This window comes from Mastomys coucha, unplaced genomic scaffold (assembly GCF_008632895.1).
Source record: "Mastomys coucha isolate ucsf_1 unplaced genomic scaffold, UCSF_Mcou_1 pScaffold9, whole genome shotgun sequence".
Classification (NCBI taxonomy): Eukaryota; Metazoa; Chordata; class Mammalia; order Rodentia; family Muridae; genus Mastomys; species Mastomys coucha.
This window is the reverse complement of record NW_022196915.1, coordinates 100,532,206-100,553,463: the sequence shown is the minus strand read 5'-3', so window position 1 is coordinate 100,553,463 and position 21,258 is coordinate 100,532,206. Positions and strand designations below refer to the sequence as shown.

At 38.3% G+C, this 21,258-nt stretch overlaps 1 protein-coding gene and 1 pseudogene across 3 annotated transcripts in view; one reads left to right on the top strand and one right to left on the bottom strand.

Moving 5' to 3' along the window:
- Window positions 1-21,258, bottom strand: part of Gpc5 (glypican 5) — a 1,368,055-nt gene that overhangs the window by 769,500 nt on the left and 577,297 nt on the right. The window lies entirely within an intron of this gene.
- On the top strand, window positions 18,089-18,718 carry LOC116085373 (annotated as a pseudogene). Its single transcript, XR_004116517.1, has one exon. The product of XR_004116517.1 is annotated as a 60S ribosomal protein L13 pseudogene (transcript).

Here is a 21,258-nt window from a genome sequence, read left to right as displayed (position 1 = left end):
CAACAAATGCATGCTTGCAGGAGCCTCAAATAGCTTTCTCCTGAGAGGCTCTACCAGAGCCTGAAAAATACAGAGGTGGATGCTCTCAGCTAACCATTGGACTGAGCACAGGGTCCTCAATGAAGGAGCTAGAGAAAGGACCCAAAGAGCTGAAGGGCTTTGTAGCTCCATAGGACGAACAACAATATGAACCAACAAGTACTCCAAGAGCTCCCAGGGACTAAATCATCAACCAAAGAGTACACATGGAGGGACTCATGGTTCCAGCTGCATATGTAGCAGAGGATGGCCTTATAGGTCTCAATGGGAGGAGAGGCCCTAGGTGCTGTGCAGGCTCTATATCCCAGTGTAGGGGTAGGTCCAGGGCCAGGACGTTGGAGTGGGAAGGTTGATGAGCAGGGGGAGGAGGAAAGGGATGGGGGTGCTTAGAGGGGAAACCAGGAAAGGAGATAATATTTGAAATGTAAATAAAGAAAACATCTAATCAAAGAAGAAGAAGAAGAATGTGTGAACTTAACAGTCATGTTTAAGAATATATGTGTATGTATGCATAAAAGTATGCAATAACAATTATTTGAAAAAAAGAAGGCAAAAATTTGAAGGAGAGTGTATGGGAAGGTTGTAAGGAGAAAAAGGAAGGAAGAAATGTTGGAATTCCATGACAATCTCATAAATAAACAAAAAAGCAAACCACAGAGACATGTGTAGGTGGTTAAGGTAAGAAAGTTTTCCCGGGCAGTGGTGGCACATGCCTTTAATCTGAGCACTTGGGAGGCAGAGGCAGGCAAATTTCTGATTTTGAGGCTAGCCTGGTCTACAGAGTGAGTTCCAGGACAGCCAGGGCTACACAGAGAAACCCTGTCTTGGAAAAAATAAAAACAAACAAACGAACAAACAAAAAAGTTTGATTTAATAAAATGGTTATAATATAAACATTTTAAATTATTTATTAAATTGCTTTTATTTCTCAGTGTACATAGCATTCAGGAGTTAATTAATAAAATGATTAAATCTTGAAGATGGTTGAAAGGCTCTGCTTAGGAAACTGAAAAGGAAATTTTTTTTTTTGGGGGGGGGGTGGTTTGAGACAGGGTTTCTTTGTGTAGCCCTGGCTGTCCTGGTATTCACTCTGTAGACCAGGCTGGCCTCGAACTCAGAAATCTGCCTGCCTCTGCCTCCCAAGTGCTGGGACTAAAGGCATGTGCCACCACTGCCTGCCTGGCAAAAAGAAAGTTTTTAATTCATGAAAGTTTTAAGTTTGAAATAGGAAAAGTATTGTGGAAAGAGTTGGTTTGCATAAGAAAATGGATGGATTTTACACTGAACTGAATAGTTAAAAATGATTATGAAAGTAACATTTACATGATCTATATTTTTACTACAATAAAAATTTGAAAATAAAAAAATTTAAACCTTGAAAAACCCCAGAATTATTTCCATATGTCTGAAATAATATTTCCCTGAGCACAGAGAGCATTGAGTATTGTCACCTACTCATGCTGCTTGGGCTTCCTTCCTCCTGCTGCTGTGTGAGAATTAAATGACTGACAATTGTGTGCATACAACTTGGAGTTTAATTGTTTTCTCTTTTTAAAATTATCCTATTTCTAAAACTAACAGTTTGCATATACACAGCATGTTTTTATTTCATTGGGAGGACACACACACACACACACACACACACACACACACAGAGAGAGAGAGAGAGAGAGAGAGAGAGAGAGAGAGAGTTGGCCCCCAACTTACATCCTTAAGCAATACTTGTTAGAACTTCTTATCAACAGCGACTGCTTTTTTCTTAATTTTCACAGGATATACTCAGGAAATGCAAGGGTTCTTTCATTGAAGGAGGTAATGTGCTACTAAAAAGAAAAAAAAAGTGGACCTTCACGTAGGTGTGTGAAAAGAAAGCAGTAACATTTCCAAAATTATAGAAAACAGACAACCTGATCACACTCTGTAATGTTTTAATAGGATGGTTCATAGAACTGAAAATGCAGCCCCATGATCTCTACCCACTGTGGCTACAGTCTCTCTTGTCTACAGTATTCTCAAATGGTGTATTTCATTTCATACATCCTGTACACACGCGAAAGCCTTAATATTGCTAAGGGAGAAAGCTTAGCAAACTCAGTGTTTGTAAATGTCAACTAGCCAAAAGATATTAGGAAGCCTGTGAGAGCTCACCTTTCTAATATTTGCTTAAAGCCATCTGGAATTAATGTGTTCTTCCTTTTCCTCTCACCTCAGAATAGATCTGCACACAGAAGTTGACTCACAATCCATTCAGTTCTCTTACACTCAAGCAGGAATTATGCATGCACGTAAGGAGGGTGGGACAATCTCTCCAGTACCCAGCTTCCTCTTTGATAAACAGATTTTTCCTTGCCATAAACACATCATGCTTGCTTTGTGTTGGAGGAAGCCCACGCCTGCCCACTCGAGTCCACACGCCTGCTGAAACAATGTAAACAGTTGGCTTTGCAGACAGACTCAGTTTATTTCTCCTTTACTTCCTCAAATTGATCAAAAACTTGTGAAAATGTGTGATTAAAACATGTTTTTTTAATAAAAGAAGATTATTCTTCACAGTGTTATCCTGCCGATTTCCTCAGGATTAGTGACGTTTTCCCTTTGACCTCTCTGGACTGTGGGTTAATAAAATGGAGCTTCTGCGAACAAGCTGTCCACCTGCTGTATTAAGGAACCTCTGAGGGACCAGGGCTGGGAGACGGGCTGAGAATCATTGACAGAGTTCATTTATTCTTTTCCCTTTCCCCTGTCTTTTCAGATTTGACCTATCAGAATTGAGAGTATGGAGATCTGATTAAAGGATCAACTTCCCGAAATTCTTCACTGCACCTTCTCTCTTGCCATAATGCCTCACTCAGCCTCTTGGCCTTGATTTTAAGGTATTTCATGAATCCATTCTCTGTATGAATCATAGAATTGATAACATTATTTCCTAAAATCTGATCAACGACAGAATTTCACGCAGGAAGCTGCATCCCTTCAGTTTCAGGACCATTTTCAATCAAGGACTTGAGTACTGTCACTACAGAGATAGAACGATCAGAGTTTATCTAACAGTTTCACATAAGCATCTTTGCTTCCTTAGAATTCTACAAAAATTCTGAGAAAAAGAAAACTAACTTAAGATTATTTTTTACTTTGTTTTCTGGTAACTTCAATTTCCAAATCCTTGGCTCATAAGACAATCTTTCTCTTCTTAACACCTGTATGTTAACTTACTTTCTCTGTCAAGTGATCATAGAGTTAAATACTTCATGTTATTTACATTGTGATGACAAATTAAATATCCAAGATGTCAAAGAATGTAATATTCACCTAAGCTATCTCATTGCCTCAAAAACAATTGATGGAATTTGTGGTGTTAACAAATATTTTTGACTATCCAGATAATACTTAGCCACATTACTCAAACATAGAACATACAAGATAAAGTCAGTTGATTCAAAATAATATTGAAAATGTACATTTTTTTTCTAATAATGATCTCTGAAAACTGTAAACTAGACATGAAGCAAAATTTGTTTTGAGTTTTCAGGGCAAAACCATCTGTCTGAAGTAAAACTAGGGGATACAGACTGACCCGGGAGAAAGACGACATTTTAGCTAAGACTCTGGAATACTAAGATTATTCTCTGTTGGTTTGGAGTTCTCATTTACACACTGATAGTAAGCTTGAGGACCTTAAGGACTCTCATTAACTTTGCTAAATACGAAGTTTAGTTCTTCTTTTTAAACTAATTATTTCTTTACTATTTTTATATCCACCCCCAGTCTTTTTATAACTCACAAAAGACAAATCCCCAGACCCCAACTCTGGAGTTAAGGAAACATTTCCATTTAACTAGTCCAAAAATACCAAACTGATCTCCATAAAATCTTGGGTGGTCATTTTTTCCTACCATTTATATTTGTGAAATTTACATACTATGTGTAAAATAATGTGGACACTGATTGTCATCATTATTGGAATAATTTTATTTTTCCAAAAATAGCAAAACTAAAATAATAATATCAAGTACATATCAAAAATAATTTGGTCTAATTTAGTTGAGTATCTGGGTCCCTCCTAATATTATTTTCTCTCTGAAAAGCACTACTTTGAGGAACTTTTTGTATTATCATAGTTTCATGAACAAATTCATCATTGACACAATCAATTTGTTGAGGACTATTCTTATTAAGTATATTATTTTCATTTAAATAAATTAGGTTATTGTTTTCATGCATTCTCAATTTAAAAAAATTGTCTTAAGTCCATGGCAAATCCTTTCTTATATTAAGAGGAATGATTCCTAGCTGTCTTTCCATCTGATGTAACATTCGTTAATGACCTTGCAATCACTTGTGTCTAAGGTCTCCTTTAAAATTCATATCTCAAGTGTCTCTGAAGCATTCTCTGGGGAAGTGATACCCTACCTAGCTACAGGGTCCTCATGTCCAGCCTGGACCTCAGATCAATTAAAGAAGTACTCTGAGGGTAGAAGCCAGACACACGGAATTTCTAAAACTCCCAGGCAGTTCCAAGGTTCACTCATGGTTGAAAAGCATTCAGAGTGAGAAATGACCTCACACTGTTTTACAACTTTCCTATTAATAGCCTAACAAATGACAAATGAAACAATGACATCCCTATAGGTATAAAATAGAGATTTTTTTTACTTTGTATAAAACCACTATTTCTCTCTCCTGGTAACTGAAATTTGAACCATCAACCTGTGATAAAGCATTTTTAATATATCCATTTCAACACCAGTAAGTACTTTTCAGTCATTTTTTTTTTGTTTGCTTGTTTGTTTGTTTTTTTTGAGACAGGGTTTCTCTGTATAGTCCTGGCTGTCCTGGAACTCATTCTGTAGACAAGGCTGGCCTTGAACTCAGAAATCCACCTGCCTCTGCCTCCCAAGGGCTGGGATTAAAGGTATGTGCCACCACTGCCTGGCTGCTTTTCAGTGATTTAAATATGGCAGTTCTCAGTGAAATTCGCAGCTAAACATGAAACACTGAACAAAACAATCATGTTACAAAGGGAAAAAAAGAGTAACCTTTGGGTAAATAGTAATTTATTTAGGGCAACTTGTTAACAGAGTTTCATTTCACTAAGAATTTACTTTCATAAATTTGAGTATTACATTTCGTTTTTGCTCCCTCTGTTTTACCTGAAAGGCCTTCATACCATAGTGTCAAGAGATTGGATTATTAGCTGAGGGGAAATTCTTGTGACAAGACATTATTTATGTCACAGAGAATCATTAGTTTGATTTTGATTTTCTCTTTAATTCTACCTCGACTTTATCAATTCATTTAAACTTGGCTGCAGAGTAAACTTGCCAAGTCTCTAAGAAAATTTTCTAATAATCTGTTTTTTTCTTTTTCTCTTTTCTTTTTAGTTATTGTTCTGTCACACAACACATCCCTACTGCAGCCTCTCACCCTTCCTCCTTCCACTGCCTAGCTCCCCGCTCCTCCCCTCTTCCCCAAATCCACTCCTCTGTTTTCCTTCAGATAAGAGAATGACTCTTAGTGATAGAACTCCACCATGACATAAGAAGATTGCAGTAAGACTAGGCACACGCAGATCAAAGCTGGACCAGGCCCAAAGCAGAAGCAAAGAAAATGTATTTGTTTTTTACAAACCGTACACAACATGCTCAAGATGAGACTATTTTTACCTTATCTTTCTAGACTCTATTAAGGACACAGTCCCATAAAGGTGTGATGATTAACTTTCAAGTCTTAATTTCAAGAACTGATTCAATTCCTATAAAGTGAGAATAAGATTACTTTGCATTATACTTTGAATTACTTTCCTATCATTGCATGAGATGGTTGTATATATAAATGGGGCTTATGCATTCCTTATGTGTTCTACAAATAAAGGTGTCTGAAATAAATTCTATAACGCAATTTCTGGTTTTGTTGTAAACCACATACTAGTTAATAGCTTAGCACACCTGATTTGACTTGACATTTTCAAAATTGATTTATTGCACTCCCTGAAAAAAAAAAAAAAAAAACGATTAGCTCTAATCTTGCAAATGCAATGGACTCCTCTTGCCCTGATCATTATTGCAAAGCCTATAAGTGTGTTATGTCTTCTCCCAGTTTATATAATTGTGATTTATCATCTCCTTTCTTGAGAAGTCATATTCCCAAAGTAAAAAAAAGGTTCTGTCATTTTCTGTTAACTACACTTTTGCACATTACCTGAATAGAAACCCTAATACAAGGATAGACCTAGTCAAGCATTCTAACTCAGAATACTGGGTAGAAATAAATGCATCTGTTATGATTTTTAGATAGTATGTCTGAGAATTTTAAATATAATTAATCCAGATACTGTGGCAGGCCTCCAGTGACTGAGAATGTCTGTAAAGAATGACGGGACATGACAGACATCCTGAAGCTTTAAGAACATGATGACATGATGAACAAACAATTAAGAAGAGGTCGTTATTACATACAATGTTCTAAGAGAATATTAATGGGTGTCTTTAATAGTGTCCATTCATAAAATGCAATCCATCTTTGAATACAGAGTCTGCAGTCTAGCTGGCACTCTGGTCATCTGCACTTTAGATTTGCAGTCAGCGTGCAATGACTACCGAGTGACAGTGAAACTGCTCAGCCCTACAGTCCTATCACACTGCTCTAACCATAGGAGACTTGTGGTTCGCTACACCTGCTTTCTAGTCACTGCTATTGCCAGTGAAAGAGAAGTCTGATCATTATTTGTTGTTCTATTATTCACGATCATTTGAATTGCATCAATTAAGGAACTTTTAAAATATCACTAAAATGGTATGTTCCTTGATATTAGAAAATCACAATAGTAAAGTAATTGGTAATTGTGTTAGAAGCACCATTTTTAGATTGTCTATAAAGACAGAGAAATGAAATAATTTCAGAAAAATAAAATCTGAGGGTTAATTTCAAGTTTTACCAGGCATCTAATAACACTCGAATAGTTATACTTCAAATATTAATTATATTGATGATTAGATTCATACATACTAAGACAGTCGGGGACCACTGAGGTGTAGATCAACCTCAACCTGCACTTAAATTTACATAAATTATAACATAGTATATATTATTGCAAATGTTTTTGTATGGAATTTTGCTCAATCTAGAAACAATAAACTAAATTAAGGAATCTAGATTTTTATGGCAAAAAGTCAGGATAATTTTGTTTATGTATATTAAATGTATTTATAGTATCAGTAAATTGATAGAATGTTATATAAATAGGAAAACCCATTTCTGTGACATGAATCATTCATATGAACTATAAATGTCTCTGTGGCTGTATGCATAACAGTCTCATGGTTAAAGAACCATATCTTATACAGAGCTATGTCAGTAGTAGAGAAAGCCAGAGTTAGAAGACGATCATGTAAATATTAGTTACAATAATAAAAAATAGAAACATTTTAACAGCCAACCCTTTTCCAAAAATGGAAATACCTTTATTGCAATAAAAATTAAATTTTTATTAGAAACTTGATTTTAAAGTACAAATCTATGTGATAAGAATGGAAAAGTTTACATTATGTGTTTTTAAGTCCAGTGTTGCTAGGCATGGGAAGGTACACCACTGCAAAGGAGAACTGAACTGTCGGTTACATATGACAGCTGCTAACCAATTATCCCACTCAGGTCCTTAATGACTCAGACAAACAGGAGGAGCTTTTGTGTCCCTGAAAGCAGCTTTCCTGTACCTCCGTGGTTAGCAGAGGTGAGCGGCGACCTCTGATGGGTGAGGCCTGCCGCAGCTTGCAGCCTTATAGCCTTTGCAGTGACAGTCTGCTGCAGGCCTCACTTCTCAGACCTCTTAGCTCTCAGAGTGTTAGAGCTCCTACATTGCCCCAGGGACTTGGGGTCTCCTTGGACCTTAGTACCATAAAAGAAATCTGCATGTAACCAGGGCATGCACCAGGGCATGCACGTTCTGTTTTTGCCATGTTCATCTGGTGAACTGCTTCACTGTCCTACCCCTGCCAGACTGGACTCTCCCCATAGCCATGACCCTGCTGTCTCTGGGTCTTCCTTCTTCCTATTAACTATCTCCACACATGCTACAAAGCATGCTCAAGTAAAGATGACATGAAAAAGGTTGATTTGGCTTAATGATATGATGTCAGTGAGAGCAGAGCTGGAGTGCCCTCTGGCCACTTTCCTAATCGAGCCTGAGCAGATGACTAACACAGCTAGCGAGAGTCTGAGTTCACAATCTGAGCATGTCTGACATAAATGTTTGTGTTCACAGCAACCCAAACTTGAGTCTCTGGCAAGTATTGGGCAGGACCCCCACTAGCTCTTTAGTGTGAGCATAGCATTGTGAACCGAGCCTCTTTCTCAGGCCTCCGTCACACACTGGCAGCAATTCCCCCTGGACACTTTGAGAACCTAGCCACCAGCCTTGCTAGTATGAGGGTGTCTCTTTAAGAAGCCCCACAGCCTGTTGCCCAACCCCTTCCCTGCCTCCTGCTTGAGAACCAGAGAGCCTCACTGTCATTGTTGATAAGACTACCCCTCCATTCTCAAAGCCTATCAAATTGAGTCCCCTCCATTTCTACCTATGCTGTGATTCTCTTCTTCCCCTTACTGTTTCTCTCTGGTACTCAGACCTACACTGGCCTCTGACTCTGTCATCTGTCACTCCTCTGCTCATATGCACACATCATGAATATCTCTTCTAAGAAACACTTCGGTGCCCAGCAACCACATCGCAGAGTTCTCCAGAACCACCTACTCTATTTAAACCAAATGATAGAGTCTTTCCTGTACACAAGCATTCCTAGAAAGATGCCCTGTCTACAATGGCTGATTGGTTAAAACTTCAGAATGTGGAGCAATTGGAATATTGCAGTTCCAGAGTCTACTTACAATTTCTCCTGGGCAATTTTTAGCCTGCTACATAGGCATTCCTTGCCTAACACTTTATCAGAAGTAACATCCTGCCACCAGTCAGATGTAAGACTCCGAAGGCCTGGTACAACCTTTTGAGAGGTGCTTACTAACTTAATGGAACACTAATTTCCTATCTGTCAAAGGACTAAGAGTGTCAAGTAGCATCCGAGGCCTACAGCAGAGTTCTTCCCACCTTGTTGCTGTAATTACAATCTATTTAAAAGTTATCTTGATTCATTGATCTATGTTCAGTTACTATAAAGGCTTCAAGATTGGTATGTGACATCTGAGCAGAACTTAATGTATGATTCCAGGCCACTATGAATCATATTTTGTTCCAGAATATAGCATGTCTTTTATTTATTTTTTTTTTGTAAGACTGGTTTTCTTCTTTGCCATCTACTATTCATTGAGATATCTTAATTAAAAAAAAAAACTCTTCAACTAAGATTTTGAGTCGACTTCACTGAGTCTGTATCAACAGGAGCTGCTGCTGTCCTTACACACTTATTGCAAAGCTGACACTTAGCCTGGTAGTCACTCTGCTTGAGGTAGCTGGGGCAGCAACAGGATTGAATTAAGGAGTTGGATTGTTCCCCCACCAGTTTTGCTTATTTTCAGTAAAATAGATTTAAGAAGAAATGATTTTAATATCAACTTAAAGAACTTCTTATTACCTCCAATTCATATAGAGTTTAACAGTGCTTGCCGCCAGTACAGCTTAGTACATAGGCAGAAAAAAGTCTCAGTTAAAAAAAAGAAGTCTCAGTATTCATTATAATCAATAAAGAAAATTTCATGCAAAAATCGCATTGTATATTCCCTTTATATAACATCTCATTATAGCATTTAGATGGAAATGTGTGTGTGTTTGTGTATGTGTGTGGGTGCATGTGTGTGTGTGTGCACATGCACACATGTGTGTAGTACCTGTGATGGGTAGTTTTATGTTAACTTGACACAAACTAGGTTGCCTGAGAAGAAGGAATCTGAATAAATGACTTCATGAGATTGACCCATAGGAAAGTCCATAGGCCGTTTTCTTAATTGATGATTGATGTGCAAGGACCCATCTCACTGTGGGCAGTGCCACTCCTGAGCTGGTGGCACAAAATGCTGTAAGAAAGCACAACAGGCAAGCCATGGAGAGCAGTCCTGTGAGCAGTCCTCCTGGCCTCTCCGTCGGTTTCTGCTTCCAGGTTCCAGCCTTGAGTTTCTGCTCTGACTTCCTTGAGGATGGACTAAGAAATTTAAGATAAAATAAACCTTTTCTTCCACGTGTTTCTTTTTAATCTTAGCAATGGAAAGTTAACAAAGATGTTAGTTAAATTATTAATAACACTAATGGTCTTTCTGCAATAAGCAGGCTTAACCTTTGGGTATTCTTTTATTGTAGAACTCTCTGTGCCCACCCACACTGAATCATTTTAATAGAACAAATAAAAACATAGCTAGGAAGTTATATCTGCAGAATAAGTGAAACTCTTGTAAGTTTTCCTTAAAGCCGCATTAAGGAAGCAATAGAATGGAATTCGATAGTAAACATATTTTAAAGGTCAAGCATTCTTACCTAAAATGATTCAAACCAGATCATTTTAGGCAAAATAAAAGAGGCAAATTTTCTAAAGAAACACAAGGAGGGTTGAAACAAGTTTTAAAAATACATGGTAATATACAAAACTATTACAGAATCTCTGAATTTGTAATGTGCAGAGACCTGGATATTGGTCTCTATTGGGTGATGATGATTTGTCAATATGGGTTCACCTAGGTTTACAGATGCACCCCTCTTGAGTCAGTTGTTTATAGAGGGAGAAGCCTGGGGGGTGTGTAGAGGAGATACTCTTTGTTCCTGTGACTGAATTTCTGAATATAAAATCCCTTTAAATAATAAAGTTCCTTAAATTAAAATAGACAAATACTTTCATAAAAGTTGATGGAATCACAGAAGGGGAAGTCTTTGCATATCAGAAAAATAACCAACTGGGAATGGGATCTCCCTTCGTGCCTGTTTACAATTTACTGTCAGCAAAAATCCCCTGTGATTGAATTGCCATGTTTCTTATCTATAGACGATGGTAGAGCTATGGACAGTGTTCATATTCCTATGTGTTTATATACACACACACACACATATATATACACACACACACAGAACCTTTGTGCCACTGGGAGATGCGAATATGAACAATTAAAAACAGCTATGAATAAAATCTGCCATCTATTTCTTAATGAATTAACAGGTCATTAAAATTTATTAAACATAACTAATGTTTACTTACTTGCTACTGAATAACCAACAACCCAACTTTATGACTTTAGCAACACTTTTTAACTTGCATATGATGCTGCATGTTAAAAATGTGGAGCAGACTCAGACAGTTTGCCGTCCTGGTTCCGTTAGCATCGGGTGGGGTCACCAGTCGGCTGCCAGGCAGGCTAGTGCTTACAATAGCTATGGGTTTTGCAAAGTCTCTTGCTACCATTCTTTTACTTCACATCATTTCTCTTGATTTGGCCACGCTGCTCTTCCTTTACGTGGAGCTCTCAAGAAACTTGGACTTTTACATGGTGGACAGTCTCCAAGACAGACTGATCCAAGAAGGGAAAAGAAGGCAGTCACAAATTTTTTGACATTCAGACTCCAGGACTTTAGATCATTTGGAATCACTTATGTCTAGAGCACTTTAAAATGTCCTTTGCTAAGTCAAACCAAATTCAGGAGGAACGATGTGAGCTACAGTCCTCTGGTCACAAGTAAAAGAAAGCAGGAGGGCCAACAGCAGCTGGAGAAGAGTCTCTCCTGGAACCTCCAGCAGATGTGCTGTCTGACCGTAGCCCCCACATACCCACTGTAGGGAGCCGGCATTCGCCATGGCAAGATGGTGCCTACTTCCGCTGTAGAGTAAACAACTGTTTGTGCATGTGCGTGGAGAACTGTTTGCGCATGTGCATAGAGTGAAAAGGACGCCATGTCACGGCCCATCCCGGGGCGTTACATAGGGTAATGAGCGGACAGCCAATCATGGGCAGACACGCCACGCTGTGGGCAGACACGATGCACTGTGGTGTATATAAGCAGTGCAGATTTTGGGCTCGATCTCTTTTTCCCTTTGGGAGAGGGCAGTAAACGTCGCTGCAGAAGGATCCTAGTGTCCACGTGTCTTCTTCCCGGCAAGACGACCTCGCGGGCTACAACCCACCTCAATACCCACCTCAGACTTCTGACCTGCAGCTCTGTATAATATACTACAAGGCTAAATCTGTAGAAAATTTCTACAGGAGCCAAGTAAAAACAAAATCTCTCAAACATTTTGAAAATGAATGTGCAATTATTTACATTTAATGGCAGCTAATATGAAATCAGTAAATCACTTAGGAAAATTAAACACAACAGTGTAACAAGAGACAAGACTGTTAGTATTTACATTAGGGGTTTACAACCTCATAGGAAGAACCACAATATCAACCAACCAAACCTCCCAGAGCTCCCAGGGACTCAACCACCAACCAAAGATCAACCCTTTGCGCAACCCATGCCTCCAGTTGCATAAGTAGCAGAGGGTGGCTTTGTCAGACATCAGTGGAAGGATAGGCCTCTGATCCTGTGAAGTGGAATGACAGGACAGGGATCAAATGGGTGGAGAAACACCCTCGTAGAAGCAGGGGGAGGGAGAGGGGATAGGGGGTTTGTAGAGAAGAAACCAGGAAAGGGGATAACATTTGAAATAGAAATAAATTATCCAACAAAAAATTTTTCAAAAAACAATTAACACTGATTTTTTAAGTAATAAGTTTGTTTGAAGGCATGTAGAATAATCTTGATAAAATGTAATACCATATATATGTATATATACATATATACACATGGATACGTGTGTGGGTGTGTGTGTGTGTTTGAGGGGGGTTGTGAATGTGTATTCTCTGTTCTAAATAAATTTAACTAAAGTACCTGAGGGAGGAAGAAAGTAAAGCAGGCATTTATTTCACACTTTGTCAAATGTAGTAAGAAAGTAAGCAGTAAGTTTTGTTAGTTTACCCTGCACAGAACTTACAATATGTGAATCTTTGACATCTCAAGGACTTTTCTCAGGCCTCATAGAAAATTTATCAGTCCAAAGTATTTTCTTATGTAAAAAGGAAAAATGTGTTTTATGTAGACCAATCTACTTGCAACATTCAAGAAGTGGAGTTCATACCTTGAATTTTATTGGCAATGTTTAAATGTTAATTTAAGAATTTTAAAACTTTAAACATACAAGTCCTTTAATAATCAATTACCACATCCAATTAGACCATAATCTCTGAAAATATACAACTGGGACTAGGTCTCATTTCAAATCTCAGAATACACCATCACTTAATTCAGAGCTCCATCTGCCCCTCTGTCTCTAGAGTCCCGAGAGCTGCCTTCCATTTGTCTTCTGAGCTTTCATCAAAACAAGGCCCCAGTTTGGAAGCTGTCGTAGTGTTTCTTGCACTATATCAGGCCTCACGGTGTGCCTGGCTTGGCTTTTTTTGTATTGAAATTTGCTAGCTGTTCTGTGTCGGAAAGGATGAAAGTGTTCCCTGGAAACCATGCTGTTATTTAGAACACAGCAATAGAGAAATCGAAACCCCAGATCTTATATTTCCTATTCATAAAATTGTAATTGGCCTTTTTATGTCTGTGTTACTCTTGGGACAGAGAATTAACTTTATGTACATATATGGGAGACCCATAAAACTCAAGGTAGTTCAAATTCTCATTCCCCAAAAAAGAATTAGAAATAAAATCATAGCATATTTTCTTTTAATCTTGTGGAGTCTGTATAGTTTAATGATACCTCTCGAGATATTAAATTTCATTTATTGTAAATAACTGGCAAAAGATAAAAATAATAGTATAATCTTTGTAATAGCATTGTAAATAGAGAAAAACCATCACAAAATTTATATTTCACTGTGGGACACAGTGGGCTCCATGCACATATGAAAAGTTTATATTCTACTTTGTCATGTGTCTGAATGTGCAGGGTTGGTAATGAAGTTTGCTGGGTCAGAGTCTGTTTGCCCTTCACTATGGATGAGCTGGCCTCTGTCATGGACTCACTGACATCCTGAGGACTAAATTTTACATATATGAATAACAATTAAAAATACAAGCTTTTATATATGCCTAGAATATCCCAAGAATTGCTGATTCACAATACAGTCCCAGTGATTGGCAATATCTCAAGCAATCAGACAAAATGGACATTATTTCATTTCATGAACAGCGACAGTGATGGCGTCAGGAATAGTTGTGCATTATCACTAAATAAACAGGATGTGATGCTAGAAGAGGCAACGGGGGGTCTTCAGTCCCCCTTAGTCACTCTTCCTCACTCTTCCTCAGTGTGCTTAATAAACAGGGTTTAATTAGCACTTAATGAAGAAGCACATATGTGCAAATCAGCCGCAAACCACGCGGTTGCTACTGTGCTGCCGCCGCTCTCCTTAAGTTATCCCAGATGACCAGCAGTTCCATAGAGCATGAAGAATTAGGACTGCACACATCACTGATATATTCTTCTATATATTGTGTTTTGTATGTCGTTTCACGTATGTGGAATTTTTCTTACAAATCACGTTTCTGACATGTGATTTAATATCTCAAAAGGAAAGGAAGAATAGTTAATAATGATAACAATAATAAAACACAAAATTTAAAAAGAAAAAAACGAAAAAAAATGTGGACAGGAGTGAATTTTCTGCTTAGACACCTTTCCTTCGGAAAAATGAATAAATTAAGTTTAGAAACAGAGCCCTTCTAACACTCGCCGAGCCTCTCTGATGGACATGATCATTTGTGTTGACTATACTGTGCCTGTTAGAAGTAAGAACCTGAGGCTGACTGCAGAGAGAAGTGACTGCAGACATCAGCAGGGGAGAATGAATCTGTGCTTATCCTCTGTGAAGACCAATGCTGTCAATGCTGTGTCCACAGTCACTGGCTTAAGCAGGACGCAGCAGGCTTCTTCCAGCATTCTGACTGGACTCTGACAGGATTACGGGGTTTTGTCTGTACTTAGAATAGAGAGAACCCTATAATTATTACAGTGGCAGGTTAAAATTTGAATAAAGATTTTTAGTTAGACGGAGAAACTAGTGATTCAGCTCAAGGTTGAAACGACGAAACATGATGTACTGAATAAACGTGATTTCCCGTTCTCTAAACGCCTAATTCAAAAGAATATGGCTGGGGGTAGGCTGATATCTGGACCTTGGCAGACTCCAAAAGCATCCTACAGGTGCTTCTCCTCTGCTTACCTGTCGGCTCACCTGAGGCAGCTCGGTGCTAGCCTCTGACTTTCCCTCAAGAGCCATTGTCTACAACGCTTACCCTACGGCCGAGGCCTTTCGTCTTGTGATTAGAACACTCCTAACAGACTTGAACCAAACCTAGGAGGTTTGACTTTTTCTCCGTGGATTCCATGATGATTAAAGGGACATATGTACCACGAACACCAACAGATGCTGGAAGCATGGGACATTTTAACAGGTAGTCGTTTAGATGTAACTTCCAGTATGGGTCCCACCTATTTTCATTTTTCTTTAAGATTCCCAAAAGTGAATATGGTATTGAGCCCTGGTGCGCTCTGACCTCATGTAATTCAATTCAAAATTAATTATTTCTGCTTTGGACCCAGGCAGTGAGCTTGAGGCTAGGCAGACATTTCCCTGTTTCTTCCTCTAAAAAATAAAAAATAAAAATAAAACCTGCAGAGTAATACTCTCTCCCAAGGGCCCCCCTCTGTCATCTCATTCCACATCTGACCAGTTCTCATCGATCTACCTTACATAGGAGTTTGGACTTGTGGAACATCTCTTGTAGTTAATGACTTCGTTAATTGTAAATGAGAAGGAATTTTTCCTTCATCTTAACTTGCATTTTATAATTCCGATGTCTTTGAGGCTGCCAGAGAAGGACTCCGCGGTAACGATTTGTTTCAGTTCATCAACCTAGGCAGCTAAAGTTGCTGATGCAGAAGGATTCAAGCCTCCACTTGAATACCTTCTGATATGCTGCAGAGTTCTAGAGTTGAAGCTCCTGAAGCTCCTGCTGTGGGTCCCAGCATCCCTGCTGTGGGTTCCAGTCCAGCATTTTGGGCATCGCCAGAAACCCAGGGCACAGAGAATGAATTAGCTTGTGTTTCAATAACTTTCCTGGGAGCATAAAATGATACTGATGGTGGAGGAACACTGCAAATGGGCTATAGAATAATTACAACCTTAAAGTCATTTCCTAAAGCATGCTCTTTATGAAATATATACCAACAAAATTATATTGCATGATAAATAGATTTCATAACCCAATGAATTTTATAAAAGGGTGAGTCATGCCAACTTCCTTCCTTAGGATTACTGAGTCCAACTAAATATTGTTATACTCCAAGACAATTAAAAAGCCTATTCAACAGTTCTCCAAGCTCTTGGACCTTGAAGCTGTGTTTTCTTTGGGCAATATACTTACGGCTCTTGGAAACTAGGGATAATAAAGAGCAGATTGAAAAACACTGCCTAAACCTTTGGAGAGATGATTAATTCCTAATTCAGCAACTTTTCTTGAAACATCAGAGGAAAACACATTTGAGGTTTGAAGTTGTATGCTGGAAGAATATTTGTATGAAGTGAATGTGAATCTCTTGGTACTAAGGTGAGAAAAGGCGGGGAGGGGCAATGCTTGCACATTCTCTCCCACTTCTGCCTCATGCACCTCATCCAGGCTCTGGGGAGAAGCTGTGAAGATTCAGTAGAAACCCAGCATCCCTTGCCATGCTCAGACTCGGTGTCCCCTTTTGTTCTTTATAAAGAAGTGTCACCCTTACCTCTCCCTATGGTATACTACCTCACTAAAAACACTCTGTTAGAACTAGCCTCAGAAAACAGGTGGGTAAAAGTGGAGTACTGCAGGGCAGGCCAGTTCTTGTTACTGTTTTTAAATCGAAAGTATTCTTCAAATAATTCATTTAAGAAAAAAATTGGATATTTTATTTATTTACATTTCAACTGTTATTCCCCTTTCCTGGTTTAAATAAAATACCCAATAAAAATTAAATAAGTAAAATAAACATGAATTTCACCTGAAAGAACATATCATACTGATTTCATTCATACAACCAATAATCATTTGCTATTTGTGGTTAATATATATGAAGCAAAGGAAGTTATAAAATTGTGTACACTACATTTTCAATATACTTTTATGTTGAAAGTTTATATACACTGCAATTTATGTAAAATGCTATTCTCTTTGTGCCAAATAAAATCCAGAAGTATAAACTCAAGATAATTGACTATATGTGGCTGTCCCTTTTGGCATATTGTGTGTAATAATCATCTCAGCCATCTTGGATGACACTCTGGCAGGCCTTTGCCAGAGATGGATGAAGAAATCACAGGGGCTGAGAATAAGAACAGTTCAGGTCTCTCTCACAGTTCCTTCCATGCTCACATCTTCACCAGGTGCTCTGTGTGCCCATAGGTCTTGTTACTTAAATACCTTTGATATTTCTGCAGCGTGAGAAGATATCTACCCTCAGAGGCTTCTGTTGCAGCTTTTCTCTTGTCTAATCCCCAGAGAAGCATCACTGAGCATCATCACAAACGATTCTCCACGGGAACAACTAAGCAGGGTAGGGGGCTTAGCGGTGCTTGCACGCTGTGGAAAGGGGTTCGCCAGTGTGTGCACGCTTGCCCTTCTTGTTTCCCCTGTGCCTTTTTATTTGGAGCTCAGAGTCTTGGGCAATGCCTGTTTTACTCTCCTTCTACTCCTCTTTATTACAGAAGATTCATCCAGTGCATTCGCATTCTGTTTTCAAAGTTAAAGGATTTAAAAAGCTAAAAATATTTGATGTCAAGTAAGGAAATGATAATATCGTCCTATGAATAAAATATGAATAATTTGGTTAGAAATTTTGTGTACGTTCTGTCTAAAATATTGGACAACGGGATCATAAAATTATGTCAAAATTGTAATGAACTACTTGATATCATATAGAAAAATACAATAAGCAGCATTTAAACATGTTTATTTATCTGCTTATGGAACTTGTGAAACGTGGAATTAATGTCTTAAAAATTCACCTTTCCACTCGGCCATTCTCCTGTATAGGAGGTAGCCATGGCACCCAGCCAGAATGGCATGATCCTGAAGCCCCACTTCCACAAGGATTGGCAGCAGCGAGTGCACACTTGGTTCAAACAGCCGGCATGCAAGATCCACAGACACAAGGCCCGGCAGGCGAAAGCACGCAGTATTGCCCCATCGTCCCGCATCCGGTCCCATCAGGCCCATCATGAGGTGCCCTACAGTTAGATACCACACCGAGGTCCAGGCTGGCAGGGGCTTCAGCCTGGAGAAACTCAGAGTGGCTGGTATCCACAAGAAAATGGCTCTCACCATCGGCATCTCTCTGGACCCAAGGAAACAAATTCACTGAATCACTGCAGGCCAACGTGCAGCGCCTAAAGGAGTACTGCTCCAAGCTCATACTGTTCCCCAGGAAGCCTTCTGCTCCAAAGAAGGGAGACAGTTCTGCTGAAGAACTTAAATTGGTCACCCAGCTGACAGGACCTGTGATGCCCATCCGGAATGTGTTCAAAAAGGAGAAGGCCAGAGTTATCACAGGGGGAGAGAACTTCAAGGCCTTTAACCAGTCTCCGCATGGCCCGTGCCAATGCCCGACTCTTTTGCATCCGAGCAAAACAGGCCAAGGAAGCTGCAGAGCAAGACGTTGAAAAGAAAAAGTAATGCGTGTTTAGAGAGCTGCAACAAATTTTCCATAAAGAAAAAAAAATTCAACATAGTAGAGGTCATAATATAATATTGTAAGTGTGGAAAAGTCATCACATCAGGCAGAAATTCTTCCAACTTAAGACTGCAGCAGCAACCCATTGTCCATCTGTGGGGATGCTCCTCCAACATGTTTTGTCTTAATTCTTCTCAAGCATTTGCTAGGATTTAGCAAAATGGGCTCATCCTCATGTGCCCCTCCCTTATCCCAGGTGAAGTTCCCAGGAGCCTTATCCTGTGCACACAACCAAAGCTGCCTGACTTCATGAGTCAAACAACCATGGCGTGTCCAGGAGAAGATTTTGTGCTTACATTCCCCTATCCTCCGGCCCTTACATTCACTCTGCTGCCTTTTTCATGATGTCCTCTGGACGTAGAAGGAAGTGATGTAATTGTCCCAATTAGGAGTGAGCATGCTACCATTAGTTAAATCTGACACTTGATCAGCTATGCTTTTCTACATTACTTGCCAGAATTATTATTTTAAAGAAAAATCCATAAACATGTACCATATTTGATGTAAAAATGAAACAACTATAAAATACCAGTCATAGATAGTAGGCTAAATTATATTATATGTGCACATACTGAATTGCTTGTCTGTGATCTCATACTAATTAACATAGTCCATGCCCCTATATTTTATTCATATTCAGTTTCTAGCTAAGAACCACATATTAGACTCATCGCCAACTTTATTTCAAATACGGTCTCAGGATTCTTTGTAATGAGTCATCTCATTTCTCCTAAAAAATGTGTCTAGGATGGATTGGTACACTTGTAAGCCTGGGGTTCCATTCTTCTTGCCAATGGTTTATTCTATGGTCATATCGCTTGATATCCTTGGGTGTTGTTATTGGTGGTGGTGTTGGTGATGATGATGTTGTTGATGTTATTTTGTATCTTTTGAACTCTTAAGCTAATACAGAGTAATAAACTTGAGTTGTCTTGTAGAATATATTATTTATACTGTAATAGATATCCATGAGAAGCTTATGTATTTTAATGCTTTATAACAATGATCATTGACTAAAATTTCTTTAGAATATAAACAAATATGGGTTAGAGTTTTAAAATATAATTATATCCAAATGGTACTGATAAAAGCCACCTAAGGCTTTTGTTGATTTCTTGGCTTTATGAAGGTAAAAAGGAAGATAAGAAGGAGGAAGTGAAGGAAGAGGAGGGAATAGATAGGGAGGAGGATTGTTATTACATGTACCACAATTTATAAAATGGAAGGGCTCTATAGATAACGGGAGCCATCAGAGAGAACAGAACCATAGTTCTGGGTCCCACAGTGTGTGAAGAATGTTGACAGGGATTGGAGAACAGTGGGGAAATGAAGTGCACCTTTTTCCTGTTTGCTTTGGGCACTGGTGCACTGGCATTGGTCTGTTTCTTATGTATAGAGCCATGCCTGAATTCATACCTGAATTACTTAGTTAAATAATGTATTCTATTTCTACAAAAGAGGTAATGATCAGAGATCATCTAATTTGTTTGTAATTTCATAGCTAGCTCATATCAAAAGAGAGTCCCTAAATGGCAAAAAAGGAAAATGTAGAAGAAACTAGAATCCCCAACTGGAAAAAGAAAAGTTAAGAGAAATTATTACAATAACAGCACTGTGTTTTCTTATTTGAAAACTGAATACCATTTACACTTGGAAGTTAGATAAGATAAATTGTATGAAAACATTTAACTCATTGCATTCAACATAGAAAAACAGATCTACACTGCTTTTGCATATTAATCAGTTTTATAAAAGTGAATTAAAAATAATAAATATGATTTAAAATAAAAATGGCATATGAGCACATTCGTGGATCATACAGACATGTTTTTTAAAAGGCAGCAAATCTTTTCCTGTTATATGTGGCTTTGATATAAATTGTCTTCCACCCTACTTTCCAGTGATGAGAAATCCTACCACAGCTAATTGCATGCTTATCTACAAATTTGTAGAAAATACTAATATGTTCTAGAAATGTATATTAATTAGCATAATGAATCTGAGTTGCTCTTCATAGACATTAAAATACAAAGGTTCTTTTGGGGAGAACAAAAAAAAAAGGATTAGTCTTCTATGCTGATTCAGGCCACTTGATCACTCATCCCTAAGTGAGTGCGTTTGTTTTCTGTCAGGTAAATAAATTCAGTTTTATCTTTATGACTTCCTAGAATAAGGAATATTATTTATTATCCATCTGAAATTCAAAATTCAAAAGAAAATAAGCATTCAACCTAAGTACAAGATTGTAAAGGTTGGTTAGGAAATAAAATCCTCTGGCTTATTTATATAAAAAATCTGTTTTGAAACTGGAATAAATTGATGAAATGTATTTGAGGAGTATACTGGAGAGAAGATTCTATACTAAGAAGATGTTTAAAGATTGGATTTCTACAGTTGCATATTGATAACTAGGAATTACTTTCTTAACAGACAAGTCTCATTGCTTCAAGTGATGAAACTTTTTTTTTTTTTTTTTTTTTTT